Genomic DNA, 18772 nt, shown 5'->3' on the forward strand with positions numbered 1-18772 from the left:
CGTATGTAATGACGGGGTCGCTCGCAGAGGTCGGATTAATTTATTCGGTTTAATCCGAAATAAAACTTGTGGAATAGTGTAACTGTAACTTATGTTACAGCTACCTACTTCCTTCACCAATCACGATTCGCCTATGGTAGATCACTTCGTACACGGTGGGGCAGTAAAACAACCACAATGCGGAGAAAAATAACACTGTTGAAAACTACGCGAAGTAAACTACCTGCGATAGAGACACAGTCCAAAAACGAACCGGCTGCTTCAAGCGATCGGTAAGGAATGATACACTGTTTTTTGATAGCATGCTTCTGAGATGAGAAAATAGCAAGTGAGTGTAACTCTTTCCAAGTGAGTGTTTCCATCCCTGCTTGTTAGTATCGTCTTGATATTGATCAGCCTCCAGTATTAGTGAAGGTGCTCAACAAAGTGCTCAAGCAGTCAACTGAGAAGTCTGATATTTTTCAGCCCTGCTTATACGTTGAACATAATGTCAGACTATGTGCAATCAATAAGTTTTAAGTCAATTCAAAGATGTCTGATAAAATGCTTGCTTTTCTATAAAAATATTCGGATTCAGAAACACTTTGACTAACGTTGCCGGAAAGATTGTAAGAACATGTTCGACGAGAAAGGCACTATCACCACTAGGTGGATTAATTTGGGTTTTTTAAATATATTTCATACCAAACAGCCAAACTTTGACCGCTTTGGGCTAGCACTTAGCGAAGTCCGATTGAGCTGATACAGTAATGTTCCGATTTTATCACGGCCTCGGCGCGTCAGTTTATAATTTTTCATTCATTTGCTGTTACATTTGAGAGCAAGTGCTTCCCCTTTTCTTTAAGATGAATGTTGAAGGCGCGTTTTGCAACGTTGAAAATATAAAATATGCGTATAGATTTTGTAGAATATCCAAAAGCATTTTTGAAAAGGGGCGTGATAAAATCGGAACAATACTGTATTTTGCATGGGGACTTGTTTTGAGGAGACGAAACTTTTGAGTACCCGCTTTTGAAATTCGAAGAGTCGATTTTCATTGGCACCCTATAGTGCATAGTCACTGGCAGTGACGAATGTGGTGACTCGCTGAAAAGTTGTCGAATCGGTCACAATTTTTAAGTAGACTATAAGTTGTATCTTGATTATAATTCGATTTCGTATTAAAACCGTTTATATCACGAATGGATGTTTTATATTGGCTCCACCTCTTACGCTTTTTTAGTTGCAATTTAGTCTTTAATAAGACGATTGGTTCAAATGGCATAACTTTCAATATAGTTGCATACAAATTACAGGAACATATTAATGTCCAAGTGTGTTGCTTGGGCCCCTTGCATATGTGCATCAAAGTGATGCAAATTTTAATGATTTTTCTCTAAGTGTGTAGGACTGAAATTAGAAAAAAATAATTGAAATTACCAGTCGTACTAATCCAGCATAATTGAAATGTCTATTCAAGAACATCTACTTTCATGAGCTCTGCGCAAAAGTGTCAACATAAATTTGATGAAAGTAATGATTGAATCTAGTTATCAAAGCATTAAACCTTATGTTACCGCCATGATAACACAGTTTCATTATGGTTATTTTTTTGATTTATAACCTATGGCGAAACCACTGTCCATCGGTACCGTATATTGCGTATATTGTTAATGGATCATTGAAGCCGACTATTCCGCTACTCACCGCATCAAAACAAATGGCCACCGTATATGGACGGTAACACAGTGACAGCAGTCGAGTTACATCAAATACACAAGGCTACGGTGGCGCTATCTGTTCTTTGCATAGCGGCCGTTTTAGTTATTTTAGTGATCCTTTACGGAGAGTTTTGAGCGCAGTTTGATCATCACCAGCTAGTGGTCAAATTTGATGTTAGGTCCTGACATCGATAATATCCGAGAAGTGCCGTCCATTGCTCAGAACGTGGTCAATTTGATATTCTGTATGCTTTGGTGATTTCTAGGTGTAACGATAAGGAAGGCTGCGCAGGAAATAAGTTCTGGGGATTTTTTTTTATTACCGAACAGTTTGGGCCGAAGGGTCTCCAATTTCAATGAAAATTTCACCAGAGCTAGAGGTCGTGAATATATGATCATATATTGAATTAAAAAAAAATCATAGAGGACTGTTTTCCCGGGAAACGCTAGATGAAATTTCACGAACACCCCAAACTTCAAAAAATCATATCTCAAAACATATGCATCGTAGAACAAACTTTTTTTAGTGAAATCGACGCCAAATTGCCTCAGCAATCCAATAAAAATACACCGAGAAAAAAATTTCTCAGAAATTTTTTCACCATAGAGAAAAAACTTCTAAAAACACTGATAAGCGAAAAGAAGACAGAATTTGTTGAAAATAATCTATGATACAGACGGTACTTTTATCAGCATTTTAAGATGTTTTTTCTCTATGGTGAAAAATTTTCTGAGAAAATTCTCCAGCTCTGGTGAAATTTTTATTAAAATCGAAGAACCTTCGGCCCAAACCTGTTCGGTAATAAAAAAATCTACGTATGACCCCATGTTAGAAAAGGTGAACTCAGTCAGTCGTAGGCCGTTCTCGTTTGTCTGTTGGCGAGTGTTGAACTTGTCAATCGATCCAATTAATTTGGAGTGAGATTCTTGACTCAATTTTATCTGCTTAAATGTTCAAATGGATAAATGAGTAAACTTTGAAGTTGAAAAAAAATATAAGCATGGACTCCCAAATTTCAAATATCAAAATAGAGTCAGTCTAACACGGCCACCATCCGTATTTCAATCCTGTACCAGAATTCAAAAATTTTCGACTAATCTATTCCCAAAAAAAACAAAGGTTCTTCATGGCACTATTCCCCAGCCTGGGTGGTTGCAACAGCGCAAGTAGATTTTCCGCAAAAGATGTGCTTCTCGTTTCAGTGTTATTTTTTTTCGTCGTCGGTGCGATCCTTGACGCTGAATATGATGTCTGTTGTGCACTTGGAGTGAAGTGGTGGCTGTCGACTCGAGGAGGGCATCCACCACATTCGATGAGTACGTGCTTGTTTGTATCCTCTGTGTCTCGATTCATCCCGGCCGGGCGGCGGTGGCCGGCTGCTGCTATATATTAAGCAACCACCACCGCCAGCACGACAGAACAAACACTTCGGATCTCGGATAGGAATGGCATGCGGTGTGTGCGGTGGGTGGACGTGCTACCGGCGATGTTGTAGATGCGAAATATGGGAAAATTCTTGTCAGGTGTGTTCAACACGCCAAGCTATTCATGTTCGAGATAATGTTTCGGTGGGAATACCGAATAGAGGGATTCTCCGGTGTGCTTTGTCCAAGCCACAGTTCGTGGAAATATTTATACCTGCTGGGGCGACAGATATGAGTGGTGAGCGATATGAACCATTTGTATGGTATATGTGCCTGTCGGAATCCGCTTATGCTTCAACGGAAACAAATTGAATGATTCTGAGTGTTTGATTCTATAAGCCGATTCTGAGGTGAGAAAAATTATGTATAGGTATCAAACAATGCTTGTAAGCTGAAAAAGTACAATTGACTCCAAATATTTATTGCAATTCAACTATTTAGAATTTAACTATGAAAAGCTATAATGAGCCTGATTTTGTTCAAGACGTTACGTTGATCTATCTTTGGCATAACTTTTTCGTTCTTTACTTAACATTTTAAAACTTCATTCAAGCAGTAAATTAGCCGAAACACTCTTCTCTGAAGACAGAATGTCACATCCAAATTATTCACAATCTTGGAATTCAAACTTTTGCGCATCACAAACAGCTCCAATCCAATCAAACACACTTCTCTCTCCATTCCATGATTCCATGGGGTAGGAATCAAATGGCCACTGCCATTTGACAGTTGACAAATCGTTTCGATACCTTCGTCATCGACACCCAACTCCTCCGGTCCGGTGACCTTTAGTTTGTCATTCATTTTTCACCAAAGCATCCATTTCAAAAGGTGTTCGATGGTTCGATCGGATGGCTAATGTATAACAATTAACCCACCCGGAGCGATTGAATCTCTTTTCGGTAATCGAAGCATGATGGATGGATCTTGTTGGGGAGCGATTGATGTGATGCGCATCGTAAGATTAAAATTATCATCTGTGAAGTATTTTGTTATGAACGGTTATTTTATTTCGTTTTTTTTACAACATTATTCATTTGATCCTTTGTGGTCTTTGGGATGAGAAGAAGTGCATTTTAACCCGGTTTACCCCTACTGCTAATTTCAATATGAAACCAAGCGTTTCGAATAACTCGTCGTTAAAAAAGCTCATTTTTTTATGTTGAATGCTTGTTTCGCTGCTGGTAATGATGTTTCTATCAGCAGAATGCCAAATTGCTATTGTAAACCGAGTGCAACAGTTGTGAACAAGTGCACTTGGGGCCAAGTTTTGAAGCGGGTATGAAATTATGAGGATTGTCGAAGGGAGAGAAAGAATATTTGCATTGCTAAAGTTTGGACGCCGCCCCTTGGATCGATTCGTCCCGTGGGAAGGAAAGTTTTTCTTCACCGGAACTGTAGGGATGAAGCGCGGTGCATGATATTGCGTCGAACCATTTCTGACATTGCACTTTTGAAAGAAATACTTTTACACTCTTGTTGCTGCTGCTGCACACTATCTTGAAGATGAAAGTTTTATCGAAAGCTGGAGGCAATTTGTTGATAACTGGAATGGAGAAAAGCCACGGAAAGTCATCATGGAGTAAAATGGAAACAAGTCGTAAAAGCGAAATGATCTTCTCGTGGAGTGGTATTCCAGAAAATGTACACACTAGCATTAGATTTGCGTGTAATTAGATTTTTCGACTGTTATGTTTCTAACACTTGCTGTAAAAGTATCATGAATTAGATTGAAACAGAGATTTTTTATTCTTATTCACTTCTTCTTTTCACTTCCATGATTTGAATACCCGGTCGAGCTGACCTCGTGTTCTTTGAGTTAAAATTATACGCCTAAATTTTACAAACTAACACTTTGTAGTGATTTAATAATCACAATCAATCTTCTATACCATAAAACGCCTAAAAGTAGGCCATTTAAAAAAACTTCTTATAGAACATCGACCGCCTTGAGAACGGACCAGCACAATTGTACTTACCTTACCGATCAGGCTAATGCGGGGTGGCCTCTGCTGCACATAGTAGTCGTATCCATTTCACTCGATCCATGGCAGTTTGTCTCCAATTCCGCACTCTGCGTAGGGTCCGCAGATCGTCCTCCACTTGGTCAACCCACCTAGCTCGCTGCGCACCACGTCTTCTTGTACCGGTCAGATGACTCTCGGAGTCCAAAGTAAGCACGATTTCCTACCATAATGCGTCTCTGAATTTCTCTGCTGGTGTCGTTGTCGGCGGTCACCGGTGAGCCCAAGTACACGAATTCTTCAACCGCCTTGATTTCATCACGGTCGATATAAATTCGGGGTGACGGGCGCGATGATTCCTCCCTGGAGCCCTTTGCCATCATGTACTTTGTCATCGACACATTAATGACTAATCCGATTCGCCTGGTTTCACTCTTTAGTCGGATGTACGTTTCCGCCATCGTCTCAAATTTACGAGCAATAATATCAATATCATCAGCGAAACCAAGCAGCTGCACAGATCGTTCCCTAGTGTTTATCCCCGCTCTCCTCATAACACCTTCTAACGCAATGTTAAACAGCAAGCACGACCATCACCTTGCTGTAACCCTCTGCGAAATTTGAAGGGACTCGAGAGTCAAATCACTTGATCCATCGTCGCCTTGGTTAATCGTATCAGTTTATCCGGGAATCCGTATTCGTGCATAATCTGCCATAGCTGTTCTCGATCGTTTGTATCATATGCCGATTTGAAATCGATGAACAAGTGATGTGTGGGCACGTTATATTCGCGGCATTTCTGCAACACCAGGCGGATGGCGAATATCTGATCCGTTGTAGCGCGTTCACCCATGAATCAAGCCTGATATTGCCCCACGAACTCCCTTGCAATCGGTGATAGATGGCGGCATAATATTTGAGAGAGTACCTTGTAGGCAGCGCTAAGCAGTGTGATCGCGCGATAGTTCCCGCAATCCAACTTGTCGCCCTTTTTGTAGATGGAACACACGATACTTTCCATTCATTCCTCCGGGTAATACTTCCCCCTCCCAAATCTTGATAATGACCCAGTGTAGTGCTCACAGCAGTGCTTCTTCACCATATTTTGGAAGCTCGTTTGGTAGTAGATCTGCTCTAGCGGCTTTGTTGCTATTCAACCGGCAAACCTCCTCCTCAATCTCTTGGACGTCCTGTGCACATACTCCTAGATCTGTTACCACGCCACCTTCGGTACTAGCAACGTCGCCACTGAGGTGCTCATCGTAATGCTGCCGCCACCTCTCGACCACCTCACGCTCGCTCGTGAGAATTTTCCCGGTGATTATCTCGGCACATGTCGGCTTGTGGCACAAAGCCTCTGCGCGAGCGGTTCAGCTTCTCGTAGAACTTTCGCTCATGCTGCATTCTTCTCGTTTTTCAACTGTTTACATGTCGGGGCCCGTGGCGTAGTTGGTCACTCGTTCGCTTCATATGCGGATGGTCATGGGTTTGATTCCCAGCCCCGGCACTTGCAATTTTTCGTCAGTTGCTCTTCCCCCGAGAGTGGCTGACACTGACCCTCTTCTGAGCCCCATGGCTCAAACGGACCCGGATACTTGGACATCGGCGAACTGCTACTCATAATGGACCCTCAATCGGACTGGAAAGGAAGAAAAGCCATCCATCATCATCCTTGTGCTCATCATTCTACCATATATAGAGTAGAAAAGTGAAAGCAGCAGAAAGGAAACCTGTTCGATAATGTTAAATAGCATACATCTAGGCGCTGTACAAAAATGTAAGTGCAGCTGTCAATTGAAATCGCTCACGTAGTGCCCTAGTGGACAAAAGAGCTGTAAATTAGGTTAAGTGATTACGAATAAAAAAAACTGTTTACATTCGCCGTCGTACCAGCCGTTTCTGTGATTCGGTGATTCGGAGTCGCGAAGCCTAGTGCTGTAGCCGAGGTACTACCTATGGCGGATCGGATGTCCCTGCAGCCATCTTCAAGTGTAGCTGCGCCAAGCTGCTATTTCGTTGGTAGGGCCACTGCTAACTGCTGCGCGTAGTCTTGAGCCACTTCTACGTTACGCAGCTGCTCGATGTTGAGCCACGGCGTTCGACTTCGATGCGTGGTTTTGAAAGTTTTGAGCGCATGCATACAGCTACTAAGTAGTGATCCGAATCTATATTCGCACTGCGGAATGTGCGGACATTGGTTATATCCGAGAAGAATTTACCGTCGATTAGAACGTGGTCGATTTGGTTTTCTGCTTGATGGTCGGGTGATCTCCAGGTGGCTTTGTGGATATCTTTGCGGGGGAAGAAGGTGCTTCGGACTACCATACCACGGGAGGCTGCAAAGTTTACGCATCGCTGGCCGTTATCATTCGATACGGCGTGCAGGCTGTTTCGCCTGATTACCGGTCTGTACATTTCCTCCCTTCCTACCTGCGCATTCATGTCACCGACAACGATTTTCACGTCACGCGGCGAGCAACCATCGTATGTTTGCTCTAACTGCGTGTAGAACACTTCTTTCTCGTCATCAGGTCTCCCTTCATGTGGGCAGTGGACGTTGATGATGCTGTAGTTGAAGAAACGGCCCTTAACTCTCAACATGCTCATCCGTGCGTTGATCGGCTGCCACCCGATCACACGTTACCGCATCTTGCCCAACACTATAAACCCTGATCCCAGTTCATTGGTGGTGTCACAGCTTTGGTAGAATGTAGCCCCCCGAAGCCCGCTTTTCCACACTTTCTGCCCAGTCTAACAAAGTTCCTGCAACGCCACGATGTCGATGTTGCGGGGATGTAGTTCGTCGTAGATCATTCTGACTTACAATTCCATGTTCCAAGTTTCCATTCATAGTCCTTATTTCGTCGCGTGGGTCTTTGCCGATTGTATCGAGTCGTTTTTTCTCCTATGTTAATCGCAATGGGGATTTTTACGGGTGGCTTATTGGGGCCTACGCCAACACTCCTATTTCGCCGGAGGGCCATCGTGCCATTTCTGTTTAGCATCCCAACCAAAACTGAGACCACCCGCTGAAGGGACTACGTATTTCTTACTCAGCCGCTGCTGAATGCCACAATAAACGCTGATTGAGTTGCTCCTCCTTGATGAACAGGCGCTTGTGTCGTACCTCCTCAATATAGCTGAAGTCAGAAGAATAACAGTGCCCAAGCTGCACTATCAGATAAGCACACATCTCTTAGCTGGCGGTCTTTGTCATCGTTTGACCCTTGGAAGCATGAGGTAGGAACTTGTGAGGACCAGAGCTTGCTATGTTGAACGCTCCTGGTCGTCTCACCACTTCGCAGCCCAATCTAGAAACAAACAGGTCACTACTAATTAAGCTAAAGCTAAATAAATTACATATAATTATTTGTTACACGTTATTATAGAGAGAATAAGCTCAATAGGGATCGCTAGTGAAAAAATGATGGTGTTGTTGAGGATGAAAAACTTCGGTTCCTACTAATTGAAATTTGTGAATTGATTAAACTTATTCCTTCCCAGAACAGTGGCCTCCGATTGACTGATTGAAATCAACTTCAGCTGATTATCTGTTGTTCATTTTCATCCATTTGTCGTGAATAATTAACAAGCTCACTTCAACTTGTCGACTTTGCACAGGGGCCATCATCGTCAACATCATCGGAGTTGGAGTCTACCACGCCAACGCTCGAAGCCGCTGAGCTGTCACGAGGAAAACGATGCGATAATGTCCCAGGAGTGTGAGAATTTGCCAGCAACAGGCATCCCCGAGATACCATACCATTCCGACGGACCGAGGACTTTTCCGCGCCGGAGTGTGAGTGAGGAAAAATTGCAGCAATTAGCGAAGCGTTGTTTTTTCCTCACTCTATGAAGTTGAAGTGTCCGGGGCTTCTTCCCGGCGCGGAGTCTTCCGCATTTTTGCCATCAGACCAAGGCGGCCACAGACCACAGGAATGTTGAATAATTAATCATTTAAAGTAGCATGCTGCTGGATGCCTTAACCTATTATGTAAGTATAGCCAAAACGAAATTAAACGGTACTGACACAACGGTAATTACATAATTACAGCGAATGTCGAAGGGCGGATAGAAACGATGCGAGGTATGCAACAAGCAGAGCAATTAGTTGTTCGAGGGCATTAATTTTGTTTATTTTTGGTAGTGTTAATCTTGGGCATGACTTCTTGTCCTGTGTGCTCTGTACAGATATTTTACACTGCTGTAAGTATTCGTATTTTTTCCGTTTTTCAATTTTTCATTTCACTAGATAAACCCAGAATTTGATACGCAAACACCTACGATACTGTGAGCACAGCAAGTTCCACACCAGACAGCATTAGCTTAATTTATCATCATCCACCTAGTTTCTTATTGTCCCATAAACTTCCTGCCAGATGGGTGATCGGACGAACTTTACGACCCGATTCGCAGTGATACCTCTAAACCTGGTCGTAAACTAAGGAACGGGAAGGAAGGAAGCTCGGTTAACTATGAACTGCACCTACTTATAGAGCTACCATAAAAGAGAGCAGCATGATGATTTGGGGATATGGGGGTAAAGGATTTATGACTTCCATTGTTTTCTGTTTGTCGACAGCTGGCTTAGGAGCTCTATACAGTCACCAAAAAGGGAAGTGAAAACGGCCCATACGTTTTGGGAAAAGAGCTGCATAAATATAAACACAGTAAAATTTAGGGAAAAATATGAATCAAGATACGGAAACCAGTGGTGATGATTACACCGTTCAACACTAAATTTTGTTATGGGATGAGAAAAAAATAACAGGGGTTTGGGTCCCTAGAAGTGTCATAGTGAAAGAATTTTTGAAAAATAATGGACCGGGCCTTCACAGTTCAAAACCGAAGTTTGTATGGAGAACTTGGGGTGTTCAATTGATATGTGCATTAGAACGCGCTGTGCATATATTTAGGCGTTTCAAATACCGAAAACGCCTAAAAATATGCACGGCACGTTCTGATGCACATATCTATTGAACACCCCAAGTTCTCCATACAAACTTCGGTTTTGAACTGTGCAGGCCCGGTCCAATATTTTTCAAAAATTCTTTCACTATGACACTTCTAGGGTCCCAAACCCCTGTTATTTTTTTTTTCTCATCCCATAACACCAAATTTTGTAAAATTTTGTCGAGCAGTGTTATCAAAGTGATGTAGTTTACTTTAATTACAATCAGTTGAGCCTTGCAGATCTTGCCATAAATTTAGTGCTGTCATGGTCAAATACGAGCTGCTTGCTCAAGGTTTTCAAATTTCAGCGCCCCCTATACTGGTACACCCCCAAAAAAATGACTTCACTGCTGCGCTAAGCTAAAAATTATTCCGGGAAAACCCTTCCTGGCACTATTATTTCACGAACTGTTTCTGTATTTATCGTGCAAGAGAATTCTTTTTAAAAGTTTTGCAAGAATTCTTCTTCAAATTTCTAGAAAATTCTCTGGGATTGTCCCCAAGGACACCGCCAGAATTTCCTATGGCAATTCAGTGAACATTTGTCAAAAAAATGTTTTGGAATGTTCACAGAAAGAAGATTCTTGCAAAATTTCTTCGAATGATTTGAGCAAGAATTCCTCTAAATATTTCTCTTAGAATCATTTCAAATTGCATCTCTGTCAATGGATTACTTAAAAAATTTTCTTCCCTTCTAAAAATATTTTTTTTAGATTTTTTCCGGACTTCGAAAATAGTTTTTCCGACTCTTCCAACCGAGTTTGCTCAACAGTGGAATATTTAGTGGAAAACAATTTTCATTTCGTATTTTTTAAGATTGCTGAGAAAATTTGCTGACGATTTCACAAAAAATGTGTCTACGATGCTACGTTCTTGAGTTATGATTTTTCAGAGTAGGTGGTGTCTGTGGAAAATGTTGGTTTTCCTCTGGAGTTTTCCGGAAAATTAGGTGACCCTGATTTTTTTTTCAATTTTGTCTCTGTTCATACATATATATATGAACATGTGAATTGTGTCATGCAGGGACTCGTGATCGGTGGGTGCAGGTAGATGAAAAAATTGCAGAATCAGAATCAACAACCGTTTCTTCAGCAGCATAATAACCGTGCATAGTCATCATTCCGGAAGCACTGATGATGACAAAGACGCATATTACGAGCAGATGGAATGCAAATACAACTGCTGCTCAGTGGAGCGGACCTGGTGTGGTGGTTAGAACACTTGACTATCACGCCGAGGACGTGGGATCGAATCCCACTCCCGACATACTCACAAAATGTGGGTTCTTCTTTCGGAAGGGAAGTAAAACATGGGTCCCGAGATGAACTAGCCTAGAGTTAAAAATCTCGTTAATACAGACAAAAAAAAACTGCTGCTCAAGCTCACAATACGATACGACGTCAAGCTCACCTTAGAGACTTTAACGCACATGTAGGCCAGAAGAAAGATTTCTGACGACTCATTGATTTCACCATCTCCAAAAAAAAGGCTCTATGTAGCACAACACAACACAGAGTTGAAGGAATTATTGGTTCGACGATCAGTGTCGGGAGATTTTGAAAAAGAAGAACGCAACGAAGGTGATCACACTGCAGCACGAGACTTGGTAGAACGTAAAACGAAATCAAAGAATACGGAAACAGAAGACTCACCTCTTCCGGGGGGAAAAACGCCGCCTGGAAAAAACTGAGTGGAAACCAACGGATCTGCTGTGCCGTTTACAACAAAAAACGAAGTTGTACCAGAAGCACAACGCATCTCACAAAGGCTTCGTACCGCAGGCCGAAATGTCCAGGGATAAGGTCGGGAGCATCTTGACGAATGGACGTAAATATGTGATTAAAAAGTGAAAACAGCACCACGACAAACACCTAAATGGTACGCACTATGGTACGGGTTAGCAAAGAAGTGGAGGACTAAGCCCCAAACACAATGACAACGGCAAAACGGAACGGAACAGAACGGCAAATTTCCAATCTATGGAGCTCCGTACAGTTGTTCACAATGAGTGCGCAACGGTAAGAACGGCATTGTACTAAAACGCACTTTTTTTCCAAAAATCTAGAAAAATCCAGAACGGCAGAAGGAATTTGTATTGTAAAAAATTGCCGTATTTTATGATTTGCGGGCAATGTTTACGTCAGAAGGAAGTCGAAGTACAGGTCGGACTCGATTATCCGGAGTATTGATTTTTATTTCACTCCGGATAATCGAATTCTCCGGATAATCGAATCACGAAAAAAATATTAATTTGAAATTTAAAATCGTATGGAATAGTAATGTTTTTGTTATTTTATGTGCATGAAGCAGTGACGTAGCCAGAAATTTGAATTGGGGAACGTCCATAAATTACGTAACACATTTTTTTTATTTTTTTTATTTTCCTCCTAGTCATACTATTTTGATGAGACCCATGGTCTCATGGTCATCGCACCCTCTCCTCGTGAAGCGTGACGTAAGTTATAGGCGTTCCTTTAGAATATTGTATACAGTGGGAACTTGATTGTATTGTTGCGTTTGAAACCCGTAGTTTCCCCACACCCGACAATCGAATTTTCTCAAAATTTATACGTAAAATCTAACGTCGGACATAGTGTGCTGGACAACGGACCTGGCCCTCTATCCAGCGCTTTGTGCCTGACGTACACGTCCGACACACGGTTTAGGAGAAAAATCGATTTTCGCGAGTCAAAAATTCCGGTTTTCAACTGCACGAACAATATTTTAGGCTGACAAAATCGGCAAAGTTTTTTTTTGTGAATTTTGAACTCCATAAAAAGGTCTGATTCTATCAAAGAACAAGGTGAAAGGTTGTGGTTTATGTTAGTTTTTGCCAGTTTTGATGTACGAGAAAAAAGGTAATGAATAGGGCTGTAGTATTAGAAATGTACTTTTGCTATTTATAGCGGAACAATTTTATATTCTAATTTTTGTTGGCATGATATGCCTACTGCATATGTCTTCTCGTAGCTTATAATAATTGGCTTCTTTAATGATGTTGAGATAATTCGATATTCTGAGCCAAAATCCAACGAGTGGATCCGTTTTCGTTGCCTTTCCGGGTTATATTACAAAGTATTCTAACCGAGAAAGAGCTTCTGCGCTAAGTCTATGATACGCACGTAGACTGAGAGCGGTGATGTCGCAACTCCGCAAAAACACGCTTAATACAAAAACGATTACAATCTCGCTAGAGGAATCCTTGTAGAAATCTCTGAAGGAATTCCTTGATTTGCCCCTGAAAAAATCACTGAATGAATCCTTAGAGAATTTTGAAAGAAGTTTATGAGTCACTCCGAAAATTACTGTAATAGAAGATTTCTGTAAAAAATATCTTGAAAAATCCCCAGAGGTGTCCATGGACAACATCCTGAAGGTCTATACCCGAGCAGGAACGAATTAGATATCATACCAAGGAAGGGAATGGAGTCATCGACAAAGATACCTCAACGAGTTATTGGTTTGGTATTGAGGACTGCTTGAGGTATAATTGAATTATATATATATTTTTTTATCTGTATTAACGAGATTTTTAGCCCTAGGCTAGTTCATCTCGGGACCCACGCTTTACTTCCCTTCCGAAGGAAGAACTCACATTTTTGCGAGTTTGTCGGGAGTGGGATTCGATCCCAGGTCCTCGGCGTGATAGTCAAGTGTTCACCAGGTCCGCTCCACGTTGAATTATAGAACACGCACCATTTATTGTTTTAGGTTTTGCATACCTCAGTTTAATATTCTACACCTATTCTCTCCTGCTCGGGTATCTGGAAGTTTCTGGAGAAAGCTCTAAAATATCGTGAGGAATATCTAGAAGAAACTCTGAAGAAATCCAAGTACGAGTTTCTGCAGAAATTCAAGGAAAAGGAGCACCTGGAATAGTCCTTGGAGAAATTCCAGCAGTACTTTAAGGACTTCCTCCCTAAAGGACTTCTTATGCTCCACCAACATTAAATTCCGGAGGAAACTTTAGAAAAATCCTTGGAAAATGTTTTCCAAGAATCGCAAGAATAATTCTTAGGAAATTTATAGAGGAAACCCTGGTGGTATTGTAGGTAAATTCCTGAAGAAATCCCAGGCGGACTGAAGGATTCCATGCGGAAATCTTGGAGTAATACCAATTGATACCAAGAGAAATTTATCTTATTTGGATGCTTTCAACTGCTGGAAGTCTGTAAATTATATTTTGAAAACAGACGCAAATTTAGCATTTTTTTTTTGCTGAAACGAAATTTTAAATTGTTTGGCCCTTTTCAAATATAACGGGAGATGTGTTTGTTACGTAATTTGTATATGATTCCAAAATATATCAACTGATATTAAGATTGATTGTAAATTGCTATGCAGAATATAAAATACTTTTTCTTTTAAAAAAAAGCTAACACAATCAGGTCAGAAAACCGACAGTATCTGGAGAAAACGCAATCGAGGCCTCCCAAAATTGGGTCAGCACAGTATTGTAATATTAAACGATTTCGAATTTCTGCATTAATATATTAAAAAAATCTCAATAAAAAATACTCCGGATAATCGAGTCTAAAATTCCGGATAATCGAATCCCGGATAATCGAGTCTCCGGATAATCGAGTCTCCGGATAAACGAGTCCGACCTGTATATGATTAAATTCTTACTCAGAAATCTTTCAGGTTTTCTACGGATATTTCTCATTCGGAAAGTACTTCGAAAATAATATTGCCAAATCATTCTTCAGGAAATATTTAAGGGATTCCTCCAGCAGCTCGTTCCTGGGTTCCTTCCGGGGTTTCTTCGGAAATTCCTGGGTTTCTGCAGTGAAGACAAAAACATTTTTTCCGGGTCTCATCTAGTGCATTCTTCCTTGATTTAGCAGTTTCTTACGGGATTCCTCAAGGATTTCCTTTCGGTATTTTTCCAGTAAATCGATACGGGAATCTAATGTGCTTCTTCCATGATTTCGTCAGTAGACGCCTCCGCGCTTCTTCCAGGACTGCCTTCCAAAATTCTTCCAGGACTTCATTCCCGGATGTTTCGTAAAATTCGGCATTCCTACAGGAATTCCACCCGAGATAACTCCAGGAATGTTTTCAAGATTTTTCCAAGACATTCTTCCGGGATTCCTCTAGGTGTTCCCTCCAGTATTTCATGAATTACTTTCAGGATTATTCCAGGAATTCGTCCTGGGATTCTTCAAGGATTTCATCTCGAGATTTCTCCAAGAATTCCTCTCGGGTTTCCTCCAGGAATTCCTCCTGAGATTCTTCCAGGAATTCCTCCCAGGATTCTTCAGGTATTCACACCAGGGTTCCTCCGGTAATTCCTGAGGGGATTCCTTTAAAATTTCCTTCAAGGATTCCGGGATTCCTTCGGGAACTCCTTCCAAATAACTTCAACAATGCCTTCAGCAATTGTTTTCGGGATTCCTTCAGGAATTCTTACCGGGATTCCTACAGAATCCGGGATTCCTTCCAGTATTTCTTCTGGGATTTTTTCAACATTTCCTTCCGTGATTGCTTCAGAAGGAACTCCTGGAGGTATCTCAAAAGGCATTTCTGAAGAATCTCCTGGAGAAATCCCAGAAGGAACTCCTGGAGGAATCCTAGAAGGAACTCCTGGAAAAATCCCGGTAGGAACTCCTAGAGGAATCTTCGAAGGAACTTCTGGGGGAACCCCGGCAGGAAATCCTGGAGGAGTCCTAGAAAGAACTTCTGTAGTAACCTGAAAGGATCTCCTGGATGAGTCCCGGGAAGAACTCCTGGAAGAATCCCGGAAGAAATTCCTGGAGAAACCTCGGAAGAGACTTTCTACACGAAACTCAGAAGGAACTCCACGAGAAATCCAGGACGGAACTCCTGAAGGAATCCTAGTAGAAACTTCTGAAGGAATCCCAAAAGAAACTCCTGGAGGAATCCCAGAAGGAACTTCTGGAGAAATGTATGGGAATCGACCGTGATTGTGGTTATGTTACGGGGATTTTCGGCTTCCAGTCTTCGCGTAATCATAAACTCTTGCTGCCAGAGTGTAGGAGGTAAAATAAAACCCAATATAAGTGAACCGGTAGATTTGAAAAGTGCGCCAACGATCGAACTCTACCACTGAATGGATGACGTGCGACTATGTTCAACACATTTTAACTTACAATTGAACGGAGTGATAACCTATCCTTCGAAAAAGGCTCAATACATGTAGCCGAAACGTTAGGTGTAGAGCATAAATCCGTTGATTACGCGAAGACTGGAAGCCGAAAATCCCCGTAACTCCTGGAGGAATCTTGGAAGGAACTTTTGGAAGAAACCCAGAAGGAACTCCTAGGAATGTCTCATAGAGATCACCTGGAGAGATCATAGAGATTCCAGGAGAAAAACCAAAATGCGAATTTGCGCGGTTGTATTATTTAAACAGAGCAAATCAAAATAAATAACAAGCAAACTTTTATTTACACAAGAGTTTTCCGTTCTCATTGTGAGCTGGGAACGGCAAAGCGGAACGGCCCAACGGCAACGGCAGTTTTAGTACATTCCGTGCTTGCCGTTCCGTTCCGTTTTGCCGTTGTCATTGTGTTTGGCCCTTAAGGCAGCGCAAGGAACTACGTCAGTACAACATGGAGCCACAATGAGACAACGTATCTACCAGTATCTACCAAAATACCAGGTACCAACGCACCCCCTGTTCATCGACTTCAAGGCGGCGTACGACAATATAGACCACAAAAAGCTATGGAAAATCATGGACGAGAGCGGCTTCTCCGGGAAACTGGAAGTTTACTGGACTGATCCAAGGCACGGTGGACGGTGTAAGGCACTGCTTAAGGGTTTCGTGTGATCTATCTAGTTCGTTCGAATCTCGCCGGGGATTGTGACAAGGTGCGCCTGCTGATACCTGATGTGCGATGCGCCGGGTTCCATAGCCGTGGCACGATTTTCACGAACAACGGCCAATTTGTCTGTTTAGCGGATGACATGGATATTGTTGCTAGAATATTTGAAACGGTGTCAAATCTGTACACTCACCTGAAACGTTAAGCAGCAAAGGGTGCTTAGTACCATCTTAGACGGTGAGCAAGAGAACGGTGTGTGTGACGACGAAGAATGAACCACTAGCTTGCTGCATTCTACGGCAAACCTAGCATCCGGAAGGTTGCGAAAGCTGGAAGGATACGATGGGCGGGGCACTTTGTGCGAATGCTGGGCAACAGTCCTGCACAGCTGGTGTTCACAAGTGATCCGGATGGTAGAAGAATACCTGGAGGGTTGCGTTGCACGGAGCGTTGGGTGGACCAGGCGCAGAACGATCTAGCAAATGGTGCGACGCGGTCAAGGATGGAGAACTGCATCCACGAATCGAGTGTTGTGGCGAAGAATTGTTGACGCATTTTAAGATGATAAACTAAATAAATGAATTGAATGCAACAATCATCAGTCTTGCTCCAAAATTGTTAGATATAAATCTGTCTGTATATGTAAATGTTTGTAGGTATAGGTACCGCCATCTCTCCTCACTGAGACCTGAGTTGAAAAAAAAACCTTTCCAACATCCATCTCGAACCATTGACGTCAGTGCATTATGATAAATAAGGTTTCTTCTCCTCTCTGCTGGTGCTGTTGCTGCTAATCAACCTTTTGTTTCCACTGAAAGCAAGCCTTCAGGATGTCTTCGCGAGCACATCCTCCACGCCACGTGCTGCACTGCTCCGGATTCGCGGGTCGTCCGTCGTTGGCTAAGATAAGCAAGCAAGCACACAGAGCGAAAGAGACGATTATGGAAAACAAATTTTATATTCATGGAATTCTATTCAAAATTCATTCAAGTGGAATGGCTTTGCGAAAGAATGGCGGCGCCGAGACGAGAATGTCGTTTCTTAACGCAGAGGAAGAAAACGCTACGAGACACAAACGAGAGCAAGGCTGCGGCTTAATTTATCGTCTCTTGGATGTACGAAATAAGCTGACGTGGTGGTGGCGGCAGCGACGGCGGTGGATAAAATATCGGTATGACGACGACAGGAATCCGAACGCATCCAATCCGGTGGGGAAAGTAATAATCATAGGTTCATCCAACTCGGAGCCGAGTGAGACCACTTACCGTATGGTAATGGGAAAATAATTGCTTCCTGATGGGTAAATAATGTTTCGCTAATCTCCGGAATGGATTTTTCATACATGACATAGAAAATGCTGAAAGAACGTTTCGTTTGCTGTCACATGTGCGGAAAGGTTTGATCCTTATCAAAGCCGCGAGAAAAGAAAATGAAATGAAAAAAAATAATCTCGAAACAAAGTTGACTCTATTTGTCAAAAAATGAGGAAATGATTGGAATGGTTAAACTCATTCGAATAACATTATTGATGTCGTTCAAAATCATGTTCAATAAGTCAGTGCATGGTTGAATTTATAATTCCCGATCCTCTTCCTATTTACTCTTTATGTTTAAGCTCCAAAGCCTGTGTGTCATTACCCGCTTTCTGTAACGAGAAAAATATAATAATCTCTTCCTCGACATCAAAAAACACATGGTCCATCTTATGATAAATTACTTTTACAACAATATAGATACGTCGGGGCCCGTGGCGCAGTGGCTACACGTTTTCTTCATAAGCAGGTGGTCATGGTTTCGATCCAAGCCCCGGCAATTTCGTCAGTTGCTCTTTCCCCCTGAGAGCAGCAGTGTACACTGACCCTCTTCTGAGCCAATGGCTCAAATGGACCCGGATACTTGGACATCGGCGAACGGCAACTCATAATGAACCTCCAATCAG

Source organism: Aedes albopictus, chromosome 2, assembly GCF_035046485.1.
Source record: "Aedes albopictus strain Foshan chromosome 2, AalbF5, whole genome shotgun sequence".
Taxonomy (NCBI): domain Eukaryota; kingdom Metazoa; phylum Arthropoda; class Insecta; order Diptera; family Culicidae; genus Aedes; species Aedes albopictus.